Source organism: Gambusia affinis, linkage group LG05 (genome assembly GCF_019740435.1).
Source record: "Gambusia affinis linkage group LG05, SWU_Gaff_1.0, whole genome shotgun sequence".
NCBI lineage: Eukaryota > Metazoa > Chordata > Actinopteri > Cyprinodontiformes > Poeciliidae > Gambusia > Gambusia affinis.
The window spans coordinates 29,157,330-29,172,483 of record NC_057872.1 but is presented as its reverse complement, the minus strand read 5'-3'; the positions used below and the strand labels follow the sequence as shown (position 1 = coordinate 29,172,483).

General features: G+C 38.2%; 1 protein-coding gene and 1 long non-coding RNA gene across 2 annotated transcripts in view; one reads left to right on the top strand and one right to left on the bottom strand.

Annotated features, from left to right (window-relative positions):
- Window positions 1–15,154, top strand: part of si:dkey-22o22.2 (neural-cadherin) — a 126,857-nt gene that overhangs the window by 28,965 nt on the left and 82,738 nt on the right. The window lies entirely within an intron of this gene.
- Window positions 10,651–13,310, bottom strand: LOC122830473. The gene is made up of 3 exons (XR_006370539.1): window positions 13,255–13,310; window positions 11,593–11,827; window positions 10,651–11,495 (listed from the first exon to the last, which is right to left on the bottom strand). It is a non-coding gene; the product is annotated as an uncharacterized LOC122830473 (long non-coding RNA).

The window sequence follows — 15,154 nt, the reverse complement described above, 5'->3', positions numbered from 1 at the left end:
CGCTTCTCAGCAGATCAAGATGCTCGTGTGAAAGCGGCGCCGCGAAACAAAACCGTGTCTTCGCCATCAGTGTGGGCAGGAGGTGCTGCATCATTTCATGTGCAAATGAAGCTCTCTAATTACAGAGTCTTCAATTAGATTCAGCACTGAAACAGATAGGAGAAAAAAAATGTATTTAATTTTCCTGGCAGGACTGGGATGAAGAGTGAGAAAAGCAGTTACAAAACACTTACTGCTCTTATTTTCTAACATTTATTTAAGTGTTTCACAAAAAATTGAGTATGTACATGCAGAAGCCCTAATTTGAACTCCGTAATAATTGCTGTCAATCAAACCCACAAACAAAAACAAAGCCTCTGCTCCTTCTGAACTCTGAGGACCTACAACGCCCCAAAAAACACCCAAAAACGCCCGCGGATCTGACGGAGGAGCGACACCTCGGCGCTTTGTGAAACAAAAGCAGCAGCAGTCTGAGTGGAAGGTTGCCTGTCAGAGCTGCTGAATGGACTCATTGTCTCGATCTTTTGCCCCGGTTGTCGGCTTAATTGGCCCCTTCAGAGACGAGGTCGGGAACTCCTTTTGCAGACGAGGGCCCCAGAGAACCGCCATGATGTTTCAAAGGGATGCGACGTTGTAAGACAGTAGAGGGACTGGGTCATGTTTACTGCACACTTATTAAATGGGTTTATGTCAAAATGAGACAGTTTTGCAAGCACACTGTCGCCATCCCAGCGTTTGTTCACTGTATGTGTTTCACTGTTATTATCTATTAAAAATCTATAAAAATTGTTTCACCAAAGTAGACAACAGATTGACTAGCTTGGTAAAACATGTAGAAGCAAACTCCAACTTTTTCAAATCGGTTCAGAAAGTGCAATGAGGATTTCTAAATGTATAATAAATCATAAATGACATCACTCAGAGCACAAAGAATAGAATTAGACTGAATAAATCTGCCCTCTTGGATTAGGCATATTGTCACTGATCTAGATTTTATTTTTTTACAATATCAGGACTGATATTGCATTAGTCTTTTTTGCTTCAAGTTGCAAAACCTTGAAAGAACAAGTATAAAGTTGCAAAATTGTTGTTCATTCTATTGTTCATATTGGACTGTTTGCTCCTGAAGAGCTTCACTGCTCTGTGTTTTGGTTATTTGTTGAGATAAAATTAATCATCCTCATTAGTTGTTTTTTTTTTTATCTAATCGTTTTATAACCAGATGAGTGCTGTAAATCCAACCAGATGCCTGGTTGGGTAATCTGGCGTTGAGGTCCTGCAAGAATCTGTGCAACGCTGCATGAAGCTGCAGACCCAGAGTGGGTTTGTTCACACGGTTTCAGGGCTCTGATGCCGGCATGCAGCAGATGGAGCCGAGCATTAGTCCACTGTCACTGAGTGTAACAGGCTGCTGGTGTTTAATCTGTTGTTAGTTCAGTCAAGCAGATAAACAAGACGGATGCTGTCTGTGTTCATGTGAGCAGGATTATACATATAGGATTACCACGAGTTCAACTGCTGCTAAAATGAGCAGCAGCTGCAAGCTGCCAGGAGGACATCATACACCTTACTAAACTATGCATATTTGTTCACAGACGTTTTATCTGAATTCCTCAGTGGCCAGAGGTTCAGTTTTCACCTGGTGTTGATTAATTCGTATTCTGTCATTTTTAAATAATTCCTATCAACTAATCCAGCTACCAAACTTTACGTAAACTGTGAAGCAGTCCCTCCAGGATGTTGCGACTGTTTTTGTGATCTATACAATGAAAATAACTGATTATGATTTTACATTACTGTAGAAATATTAAGCCACTTCCAAACTCTACATACATAAGAAAAAAGATGGGGAAAAAATATCAAGCACACAGATTGGACATACAAACATTTTATTCTTTAAAGAACGTACCTACTGTACCTCGAATTTTTGTCACCATATTAATATCAAGTGAGGCTGAGATAGAAGTGTAGTAGAAGTAAGAAATACTGCCACCTGTAGGCTGGAGTTAGCATCCCCTTCATACCAACGTTTTTGACCAATTTTGTGGAAAATTAAATAAAGTCACAATTATGCATTAGCTCAAGAAAATGCAGAGATCTGTTGATTTTGGCTGAATTTACTTGATCGTGGAATTGCAGACAATTGGAGGGACTGGTTAAGGTTAAAGCTGCATTGTTTCATAAAACTGGGTTTTAAATCTAAACCTGAAGAAATAAAATGCTGCGAAATTGAACGTTCATGGCAACAAAAGGTATAGTAGGTATTTCTTCTGTTATGGTGAAGAATGCGCTTTAATACTATATGCAAAGAAAATTGAGGCTGAAGTTTTATTTTGGTTAAAACTGTACATATTCATTCATAATTAAAATGCCAAGAAGGTGTGAGATGGTGTGACTGGGGCATTAGGACTTTAATAACAAGTCTGATATTTGTACTTTTTCTTGATTGGACATTTAATATATGACTCATTCTTTTCTATGTCCAACAATCTCCAATTTTCCAGGTGAATATATTCAAACTGACTTTGAATGTGTTGTGTTAGGATTACTCGGGATCTGAATGGGACAGTTATGTCTACACTGGATTGATTAAATTGAATGTGGACAGGATTGGATTCCCATACAATCTTCTGTCAATTGAACCTGTTTTCTGATGTGAAGTGCCACATTATAAGAAAACTGGAATGAGCCAAATATAACTTGATCCCTTCTAGTCTTGTGCTGTACTGTATTGTTGCAAAGGGTTGTCATCTTACCATTACTTCTTTCACTTTTAAACACAATCACAGCTTTAAATTCACTCGGTGTCTCAGGTTGTCAGCTCGTCTTGTTGCCCTTCTGTGCCCTTTCTCTGCTGCCATCATTGTTTCCTCCCAACCATCTTGTCCTTTAACCCGAACTGCCAGTCACCACCGAAGAGGGGGCGGAGTCTCAGAGGTGGAAATGACAGGATGACAAAAAGGGAGGTTCTCCGAGGGTTACATGGGTGATGACTCACAGCGGGCCGGACTTGTTCTGATGGAAATTGGTGTGAAAGTGCCTTTTTATTGACAGCACAGAAAGCATAATCACTACGGTTGTCATGGTCGCAGCTTGCTGAACGCTAACTTTCTTACTATTTTTACTGCATTCTAAAAAAAAAAAAAACCTAAATGTTATGTGGAAGTAAAATATATTGCATGATATAAATTCTTTTCTATTTTTATACAATGCAAGCAGAAAACAACAGGGAGTTGGAGATTTCTCGTTTATTGTAGTAATAATAATGCATTCAATGACTTTAATAGTCAACGTTAAAGTCATTAAATGCACACTAACATGAATTCAACATGTGAAAATTATCTGACTGAAATGCAAACATTTAGTGAACAAAAAGCTGTTCATTATGTTCAAGTTCTGCATTTTATACCAAGTAACGGTTTGTTTGTGAATGTGGTATTATTATTATTATTATTATTATTATTATTATTATTATTATTATTATTATTATTATTATTATTATTATTATTATTATTATTATTATTATTATCACTTTTTGATTTGATGTTGAGGGCAAAAAATTTTTTACGTCAAAAGCTTAATGCATTCACGCAAAAGGTTCTATTCTTTTCTGTATTATGTAAATATCATGCATAAGTAGATTTTAGTAGAAGTAAAACATGAAAATATGACTTTATACCTTTAAACAAAAGTCTCTTTCTTTGCAGATATTCTAATAATATTTATTATTTGTTAATTATTCAGTAATGGTTTTGTTGTTTTTCAACCTGTTTTGCTCTGAAAATTGAACCTTCAGTCTCTCTCATCCAAGTCAAACACCTTCACGTCTCTCTTGTTGATTCTCTGAACCTGTGTGCCCTCCACTGGTTGACTGACTCAGAGCAAAGGGACTTTTTGCTGACCTTTGACCTTTTTAAATCAGCTTCTTGCATGAAATACTGAATATGTGACAGCTGTCATGGAGGCACATTTGAGTATTTTTCTGTATTTCTACTATTGACTTTGGCTTCATCGTATTGAGCTACAAAAGTAAAACTGAACTTGTGCGTCTGTCAGTGTAGTTTATATTTCAGGAATATTCAAACTGCATTCAGATGGGAAAAAATTATTTAAATGTTTCAAACTCTGTTTAAACAAATAGCTGCTTAGTTTCTGTAAAACATAAACAAATTATAGCTTTATATTTCCAATTTTGGCCAGAGAAAAGGATATTGCTAGTCACATTTTTCTCCAGACTGATGGAAATTTTCACTTCGTTTGTGATTCAATGTTTCATAATTTTCCTGAAAGCCCATTTAAAGCTTTTGTGCCGACCCACTTCATTTTCTCTCCCTTAACAAAGCAGCACAGGTTTGCGTGTACATTAATTGAGTCTCCCTGACAACCCTGCATCCTGGCGCATTTCACTTTATTCTGATCATGCTTCGAGTGTTACCAGACACACGTGCACAGACACACACTTGTGAAGAAGTTTAATTAAATCCATTAAAAGCCTTGTAGGCGCAGAGTGGCCTGGATCAATCCTCACCTGAATGGCTGCTGACTAATTGTTCCGTTAACTGAGGGTTAACGGACAGATCAAAGGCTCCAGCGGTGTAATTAGCAGAGGGCAAAGAGAGAGGAGAGGGGCGAATTAATGAGAAACAAAGGATGCTGGGATCTTTCTTGCTGAAATGTTAAAATAAAAGACTGACACATGAGGGAGGATTTTTTTCCCCCTGACTATAAACCACGTTTTTCACTCCAAATTGTTTATTACATTTCCCATCATCCTTATTTTTCCATCATTTACATCTTCTAAAAAAGAGCATAATCTTGTGTGAGGTTCTTTAATTCTCTTCTGAAGTGAGGAAAGTCTGTGTGCATAAAGAATTATGGCCTCAACTATTTGTCAAAGATGCAAAACTGTTTATCTAACCACACATTTTGTTTTTCAAAAAACATCAAACCGGCTAGTGAAACATAAAATATTTTAACTTTCCTTGAGCATCATTTTACTTTATGAAGTGTAAAAGAATAAATTCCTCATCACAAAAGCAACCAGTGTTCAGGATTTAGGATGTTGGACCATTAAACTTTTTTCTTTTATTTCTTTTTTTTTAAATCTAAAGACCACAACTTCAAGTATTTAATTATGTTTCTATATATTTGTAAGGTGGAATTAAATGATGCTTGATTCTCACTATGGTAAGCAAATGAAATCTAAAAAGATGTGCATTTGTATTCAGCACATTTTACTCTAATACCCCTAAATAAAACCAATTGCAGCCAGCTGCCTTTAAAAGCAACACAATCAATAAATACTGTCTAGTTATTAAATGTTCTGAACATTGGACAACAAACAGCACCATGTAGTGTTAGTTAGGTTATGAACAATATGCCAGGCTTTCAATAATTTACAGAGCTCTATTTAATCCATCATCTGAAAATAGAAAGAGTATAATTACAAACCAAGAAATGGTCAACACTGGCTGGGCTGTGGAAATTTGCCCAAAGGCAAATGGAGGAATAAAAGTCAAGACATGAAACAATATTTAAAAACATATACAAAATATCTTATCAACTTACACTGTACAATCCATTGTAGTGGAGATGACAGTCTTATACTCAAAGGAAACAAATTTGAAAAATGAAGATGAACTTTGGGAGCCATTACAGAAGAAGCTCAGTCTCTTCTCAATTTCCATGTAGTTTTTGGGCCGATTAAAAGAAGCTGCAAAGAGGCTCATAATGTGTCTGGAGGAGCTGCAGAGATCCACAGATTTTAATTGTGCTTTCACAAATTTGGTCTTTTTGGAAGAGAGCCTAGCAGAAACATTCTCACCCACATTCAAAAGGGTGAGTGTATTCACCCTGAAATAACCCTCACCTTGGTGAAGCATGACAGCGGGAGCAGTATATTTTGTGGTGCTTTTCTTCAGCAGACACAGGGAAGCTACTCAGGGTTGGTGGAAAAATTGAAGAATTTAGCTAAATAAATGGCAATCATAGAAGAAATGATTGGAGACGTTGGACATGTATGTGGTTGTGCAAATCTGGTAGAAACCACAATTACCTGCGACTGTAATGGAAGCCAAGTTGAGCCGTAAAATGCAAAGCACAGTTTTTAGATTAGAAGACACTTCAACTGCTAAACCTGCACTTATTCTGTTGCAATAAAACCTTGACCATGAGATTAGCCGTCAGCTTAAGAGGAAACATAAAGGAAGGCCTTAGAGCAGAGAAATGAGTTGAGCCGTAAAAGGGAGAGCTGAAATGAGAAGCGACTAAAGCGGAATGGGAAGTTCTAACAATGTGAAGGAATGAAGCAAGATCCATGGAAAGGAGGCAACATCAAGATCAAGAATATAATGAAGCAGAACAAAGAAGAGAAGAAGCACAACTCTGTTTCTCCCCATGAGTCTCAATGTGTGTGTGTGTTTTATACATCACAGCCTCCAGGGCTGCAGCAACTTTTAGCCCCGATGTCCATCCGGCCTCGATTACAGCAGAGCCCAACAGGCTTGCATCACACACATAGACACACACGCGTGCACGCGCAGGATGAGGCTGCAGGCTGTGTGTGTGTTGTTTAGTGTGAGTCTGCCTGCTCTCCTCTCTGATCTGAGGAGATTTTCCAACATTGTGCATTCTACCTGACACTGTCCTCCTCCTCTCCTTCCTTATTCTACTCCTCCTCTTCTTGTTTTCCTGTCAGCTTCTCCTCCTCTCTTTTAATCTTTCATCTTTTCCTCCTTTCCACTCTCCACTTTCATCCTCTCCTCCACTTTAGATCTCTTTCTCTATAATCTTCCTTCTTTACCTCTCGTTCCTTTTTGTAGGATTTCATTTATTCTTCCTTGGTCTTGGCAATTTCCATCTCACTAGTTCTTCTTATTCTCTCTTTTTTTGCGTCATCCTGTCATCTTCCTTCAATTTCTCTCTCATTGACCTTTGGTCTTTTCATTTTCTTCTCTTTTTGTCTTTTATTATGATGTATTTTTCCAACCTTTGTTCCCTTATTTTTAAAATATCATATACCATCATTGTTATATATTTTTCTTTTCAGCTGCATTTTGGCTCGTAGCTCAGAATAGTTACATTTGTTTAAATGTCCTGAATTGACATATATCTATAAAAATGGAATAAAAAAGCCAAAGATGCAATGAAAGTTACTAAAAAGTGATGATGTTACTCCACTGTAGAAAGAAGAAAATGTTGATAAATGTAGTTGATTAAGTTTAGATTTACATGCTTATTCATCCATGTGGAGACCTTTCAAACTGGAATGCCATTTTCCTGTTTTAAAGTCTTTTTAATTGAGAAAAATTATGTTTTCAGGCAGTGCTGTTGAGGATGTGATTGGTTCAGAAAAGTGCATTTTAAAATTACTAATCTGCTTTAAAAAGCCATTAGAAAGGATATACCGTATATATTTTATTTTGTTTTGTTTTTCTGGCTCTAAACTATATTTGGACTCCAGAATGTCCAACTCCATTATCAAAATGCCATTTTGTTTCTGTCCATTTCTCATTTTATCTTCTTTCATCTTTTATATCATCTCTTCTTTCAGATCGTCTTAACTTCAGCTTCTTTTCTCCATCCTCTCTTTCAGTCCCAATCCTTGGCTTCACTCTCCTTTTCCTTTGTTGTGTACTTTTACTTTTTCTATACAATTCCTTTCTTTTTTTCTCTGCTTCCCTGTTCCTCTTAGTCCAACATGATTTTTTTCCTCATGTTATGAAAACACTTCAGTTTTTTTACTTAAGTTTAATCTGTTTGCTCCTTGCCTTTCTGTGGAGGAGAAATCTGTGATCCACATAATCTTTTAAACAGACGGAGCCATTCTTTGGAATTTCAGCTTTCCTTCTTGGAAGCAGCACCTTCAGGCTTCATTACGGACAACAGCAGCGTCTCTCTTGCGAGCTGAGCTCCATTAGACAATCCTTGGTGTGTCATCTGAGTCCTTCTGTCTCTTCCTTTGGGCTCTCTTTGTCACATCATAGCGTTATCTTTATCACTCTAACTGATCTCCCCTCTGCTTCCTTCACTTCGCATTTGTCTTCCTCTCCACCAGTTTTTTTTTCTTCTGTCTATCCCTCACTCAAACATGTTACTTTTAAGATTCTTGCCCAAATTCAGAATGTTATAATCATCTCTTTGACAACAAATTGTTTGATTAAACTGGACCAATTTCCTCCACCTGCTGTTGAAAAACAACTAATTTTGTGTATTCTGTGTGCAAATGATTTGTTCATAATTTTTTTTACATCAGAAATTAACAGAAAGTACTTCACATGAAATTGAAGAACTAACAGAAATTATTCCCATCAGCTTGAAGGAGCTGCTGTCCGCCTCTTATCCTGTTTGCTTCCTGTGTTGTTGTTTGAAATGTAACAGCCACTCCTGGTTGCACGTTGCCGTCTGACCTGCTATTCGGCTACAACTGACGAAATAAAAGATCCGCACAGACAGTTGTAGATTTTCCTCTACATCTGTCAGGAAGCGTACTCCAACATTTATGCTCAGACTCTTGAGGCTTGGTTGCTGCATGATGTTACACCACCTTGGATTCTTCTTCCTCCCATAATCTGCATGTGCACTGTTGCTACAGAATCAACTCAGATATTGCCGCTATAACAATGTTACTAAATCTCATGCAACACTGAACCTGAAGGATGCTTGAACTGATGTAACCAAAAATAATAAAATAATTCATAAATAAAGCCAAATAAAAGGACATAAGAAAGCAGGGCACTTTGATTTCCACACTAATGATACCAATATGGACAGTATTCATGTCAGGACATAATGTGAGGCAAAATTTCGACACATTTAGTAATACATTGATAATGACATAATATTGTAAGTTCACACTCTCAAACACTGAAAAATTTTAATTTTGGAAACAACACTTAACACTAGCTATCCAAAATAAAACACATAACAACCAAAAATAATCAGTGTAGCACAAATTAAAAACACACACAACCCAAACAATAAAGAAAATTTATCAAAATGTCTCTGTAAACAAATTGGCTTTCCAAAAATATTCATCATTAGTCTCTGTAAACAAATTTACAGAGACTAATGATGAATATTTCCAAAAATATTCATCATTAGAATAGAATTTGAGTAATTTTCAGTTTATCATGCAATTAACTGATTACTTGGGACAGGCTTATTTTTGGTTGATGGATGGATCTGTGAAAAAGCATTTGAGTCTATTGTAAAGTATGGTGAAGGACCTATATTGCTCTGGGCCTGTTTCTGTTGCAAAGGTTCTGGACCAATGGTTATGTGTGCAAGACTTAATTAACTCTTTGAAATGCCAGGACATACAAACTAAAATTCCCAGAGACTCTAACAGAAAGCTGAAAATAAATAACCTTTTAATGTCAGGTATCTGCAAGAAAGACTGACCACTTTACACATCTTTACCAGAGGTGCCAATATATGTGGCCAGCAGCACTGTAGAGATAAAATTAAGGCTTCTGCTGAGCTTTGTTTTCAGAGTTCAGTTGTTTTGTGTCTGTTTGAGCACCAGGGCCAGTAAGCCAGAGACAACCTACAGACACTCTCACAGACAAACTGATGTATGCCATCAGTTAAAATGAGTCAGGCGTTAACATTTCCTTGACCGTCTCTTTGATGTTAGTCATCTTCACTCTGCTGTTGAGTCCAACAGGGGGGGAGAGAGAAAGATCAAGTGAGACATAATGAGAGCACACGTTTGTCATGTGGAAATAAAACTCGTAACTCCAATTTTGGTCATTTTCAAGCCTTTCAGTTCAGTTTAAGAACAAAGACATTTCAGTGACGACTGCAGGAAACTCAGCATAAAACCCTCTGAACCAAGTCAAAGTCAGACATGTCACAATGAATTGAGCTGCCTTGAACTTCACCAACGACTGATGTTTGAGGCAAAGCCGTGCTTTATAAAAATGATAACATTTCTTCTCTAAAATGTTCAGATATTTGCATCAGCAGTAACAAATAGAGGCAGGTTGTTATTAAGACTGTGGCTGATGCATGGGTATCCATGATGTGTAGCTGCATGGGCAAACAGATTTAACAGGAAAACAGATGAGTTGTCTTCAATCTATCTGAGATTTTATCTCTTTGCTTCTCTTTTAAATTGAATCTTCTGTGTATGATGTTTAATGACTTATTCTGAATTCACTGTGTTTAAATTATACAGTTGTGGGCACACTTCTGCTACTCTGCAATGAGCCAATGGCGGAGAGAATTTTTCATTTAGCGCTTTAGCTTTTTTTGCTGACTTTAAAAACATTTACCACACTTCACTTTCTCTATGTTTTTGGGGTGAAACATTTCAATGTTAAAATTTTCTCGTCTGTTTTGTAAACTTTCAGCTGTTCAACATCAGTGTTAAAACTTTGGTTATTGAATAATAAGAATTCTTCAAGAAGCTAGTTGTGTATATTCATGCTCTTATTTTGAAGAAGATTGTTTATGCAACAGCTTCACTTCCTCTCGTCACATTCTCATTTTTTTCACATTAAACTTCAATAACCAAATGAGAGGTATACAAACAAATGAACAAATGAGCTATGCAGAAGAATACAATGGCCACATAAACAACCAGAAGTATTGATTAAACAATACATATAAAAATTCCGACATATGAATTGTTTTGAAAGCCTCCTAATGTTCTCCAACCATTCTTTTTCCTTCATAGGTTCAAACAAACAAAACAATATATATTTTGACTTACTCAACCATGAGCTTGTTCAGTATAACCTTACATAAAATATTATCTGTAATTTCTGTGGATGTTGTAAACTGTTAATCAATATTTCTGAATTTAAAGCCATTTTTAGCATGAAAAAAGCCCCATGCATACTTTTTGACCCTGACCATGTCCTCTTCTACTGATGATTTGTAAAGCAGTTGAAAATGAAAACAATTGAACATCTTTAAATGAATACTATTACTGACACAGGGTCAAAAATGTCCTCCTCTGATGGTTATGAGGGCTGTTAAATCCATTTTTTGGTTTGGCTGCTGTTGAGGTCAGCAAGCAACTGAATAGAAGATAAATAAATCAGTACATGTTTAAATGTTTGATCCAAATGTTGAGTAGCAGAATGTGTTTATGTAAACTTGAATGTCCTCCCTCGGGCTGTGCATTGACCTTTGACCCCTGCAGAAATGCAGCGGATGGAGAATCTCGGGATGAGGTGATGATGAAGATGTTGCGTGGGTTTCTGTATCAGTGGAAGTGGAGAGGGCATCGTCACAGAGATGAGATGGGAGACAGATTGAAGTTGACAGAGACTCTGATGAGAGAGAAGTGAAAGCAGAGTTCCCTTCCTCCTGGGACACACTGCGCTCCGTGTGTGTGTGTGTGTGTGTGTGTGCGTGCTGCAGGCTGCTGCACTTCGACAGATGCTCTCATTAGTCAAACAGGCGCTCTGTCCGCTCTGTGAGGCTCATTAACCAGCACACTTCGACACAATTAACCCGACCTGCACCGTTTCTCCTCATCCAACCTGGGAATAAAATTAATTAATTTAGTAACTTTTCCTACACTACAAAAACTCTTCACCAACATGTTGCAACAAATAGGTATATTTGTTTTATACTCACCTGAGTGAACTTGACCTATTGAGTCCTTTGACTGATTTCTGCTGAGGATTGTTATCAAACTGAGTCAGACTAAGCAGCATGAATCTGCTCCATGATGTTTCTCATCCCTAGTATAGAAGGCTGCCTCGTGTTTGAGGCTTTATTCTCTGAACAAACACAATGAACCTGACAACTTTCCTGTGATGATGAGACTCTGCAAAGCTGCAACCAGCCGCTGCACCGACTGTTGTTCTCTCTGTAATGAAACAAATCAAACACAACATGTTCAGTGAGCTCAAAGGCACAGCAGCGCGTTGCTTGTCTGTGTGTGACAAATGGATCTGGACCAAATTTTTTTGTTTTGTTTTGGATCTTTGACAGTAGAGAGATAAAATTATGCTGTGTGGGATGTGAAACCTGGTAACAGACTCCTTTCCACTTCCACTTGTTGGATATTTACATTTGACTAGAGTTCGTAAACATAGACCCTATGACAAAAAACAACTTATGATGCGTTTTATTCTTTAAGTCCAGTTTATTTACACACTTGGTTTAAACGACACAATAGTTTGGATATTGAATAAGAGGTAAAGAACTGATTTTGCTCTATATTTGTATAGCTGCTTTGCAATTCCTCAAGAAAACCTCACAGCTTGGGCAGGTTTTGTCGTTTTTCATTTGTCAGAAGTTTTAAACCTCATGCAATGAAACACACAGGCTTTTCTGGCTGTTTTTCTGCACCGTATTTCATGTGATTTCAACAGTCTTAAGCCTCACAACAGCTTTGCTGTGCTACAATAACATTAGCAGTGAACTCCGCTCTTGCCTGCAATGGATTTACATTGATCTGAAGACGGCATGGAGCTCAGGAGATCCACAACCTCGGTAACAAGTTTCAGCAACCCTCCTAGAAGTGAATTAGCCAAAGTAGCAGCTTTTGGGAGATTGGGCTAAAATTGTTCATTGTGTGTGTGCTTTGTGCTATGTTGCTGCGCTGCATGAGTGTGTTGCTGGATGCAGGAAAAGCTGGGTGTTTACCCACACAATAGGGCAAATCTAAGCCTTTGATCACCCGACTTCGTTGCCAAATCTGCTGGAAAATGTGTGAATGAGGATGTGTGATTCTCTTTCTTGCTTTGTGGGGACCGTTTACATATTTAGATCATAAGTAAAGGATAGTTAGGTTTGGAAATAGAGGCTTGCAATGGAATGTGTCAATTTGAGTGCTAGAATTATTGCTTAGTTATTGCTTAGCTGCAGATCAGATTGCAAAATTTGAGATCCTAAAAAGGAAACTACCTTAACTCTATTCACTTGGCCTAAATATGCTGTAATATTTCTACTAACCGGTGTTCCGGTACACAAACACTCATAATGTCTTTAAAAATTGTATATCTTTATTTTATTTTTTTACTGGATTAAGGCAAGTTTCTTCAAAGTTTTCACTAGTTAAACTCTTTGTGGTATTATCAGCAGAGGTGTAGCTTGAAGTCTTTACCATATTACCCACATGAGCATAGCATCAAACTATCCAGCTTTACGCCTTCATTGATTTTAAACAAATATGTTCAATAAAGTTGGGAGTTTGAGACATGCACACAGAGAAAGAGAGAGAGACAATATTACACACACTCACGGATCATCAAAAGTGAGGATTCGCCACACTGAGTGACAGACACTTACACACTGAATTTAAAAAGCTCACAGCGACGCACTAAAATACATGCCATTACCCAGATGCAGAGCCAGGAGCTTCACAGCTGCACTCCTTCAACTCCCTGGAGGTGGTTGGCCGTTATATTTAGGCCCCACCCACAAGCAGAGAGCCTCCACCAGCTGAGAGGAGACGGATCATTTAAAGAAGCATGAATTATAAAACTGATTCTCAAATGCTGTCACAATGCACCCATGTCCGTGCACACACCGAGGAAGAGGCCCACATGGTTATAAATTTGAGCAGACGCAACCATCACACCCCCGCATTTGTCATCCAAAGAGATCCTCCATCAATAATCAAGGAAGTGTTGCATTAAAGTTTCACTGCTTTATTTTTTAATGGTTGACAAAAGTCCTCAGATATTCATAATTTAGGTGACAGTCGCTGTTTTTCGGATTACACTGGACACTCTTAAGTGAGCATGATGATGCAGAGTGAGAGATGAGGAGCTACCACAGAAATAGTCTACAACCAGCTGGCTCCTGTCCCTAGATAGACTCTTCACTTCCCAACGCTTTTTAAATGCTCCATAATCCGAGTTACTTGATTTATTTGTTACAGTACAGGGATGGTGTAAGACCAGGCCGTTCATCAAATGGAGAAATTTAAGTACGGTAACTCACAGTAAACCCCCAAAATCTTTCTTTTTTTGCTAATGCAACTCAAATACACATTTTCCGTTTTTTGCCCAAATGTGACTTATATCCAGATTTTTCACTGTAGTGAAAAAGCCAGAGTCCAATTCTGAACTTTTCACCCTCCAAAAATCCAATCTGTGTCACTTCCATATATGGTACCAATACAGATACTTATCTGATTGTTTTCAAAGTGTCTGCAGTCTGTCTGGTCATGTTGCATTTCATCCAGCTTTTATGTCATTCATCTGAGAGATGCATCACAATTCTGCACCAAAAAAAGCCAGACAGGGTAAATCTGGATGTAAACAATGCCTGAAAATTATGTTTATGAAATTATGAAAGAAGTACGTGTCACTGAAGTGAATCACACCACAATCCCACCACTCATGTTTCTGATTATACATCAAACAGACTTTGGGGACATAAATTGTTCCCACAGAAGCCTCATTGTGATTGCATTTAATTAGTAGTATAAAAAGGGGCTGCACAGTGTCGCAGTTGGTAGAGCTGTTGCCTTGCAGCAAGAAGGTCCTGGGTTCGATTCCCGGCCGGGGTCTTTCTGCATGGAGTTTGCATGTTCTCCCTGTGCATGGTGGGTTCTCTCCAGGTTCTCCGGCTTCCTCCCACAGTCCAAAAACATGACTGTCAGGTTAATTGATTTCTCTAAATTCTCCCTAGGTGTGTGTGTGAGTGTGTGAATGGTTGTTTGTCTTGTATGTCTCTGTGTTGCCCTACGACAGGCTGGCGACCTGTCCAGGGTGTACCCTGCCTCTCGCCCGGGACGCAGCTGGAGATGGGCACCGGCAACCCTTCCGACCCCCTTAGGGACGAGGGTGAACAGAAAATGGATGGATGGATAGTAGTATAAAAAAACACATGCAAAAAAATTGGATTTCAACACAGGATCAGAATCAGGTCTCAAGATCTTCTGTGTGAACGCAGTCTACGTCCTTGAGCTGGTGTCCTGCATGTTTTATTGTGCCTCATTTAAAGTTGTTGGTCTCTGAATGTTTGAAAGGAAATGCCGTCACTTAAATGAGGCATCTTGGAGCAGGGACACCAACCTCAAGGACTTGACTTGGACGCCACTGGTCTGGAAAGATTTGACACAACTTTCAATGTCTGGTCTGGTCTAAATGTTCTGGTTTGTCTTTCTCTTGTTGAGTATTATTATGCATCCTGGATTGATCTTGTTGGGGGTCTTTTTTGTCTCACTTTCATCCCATTT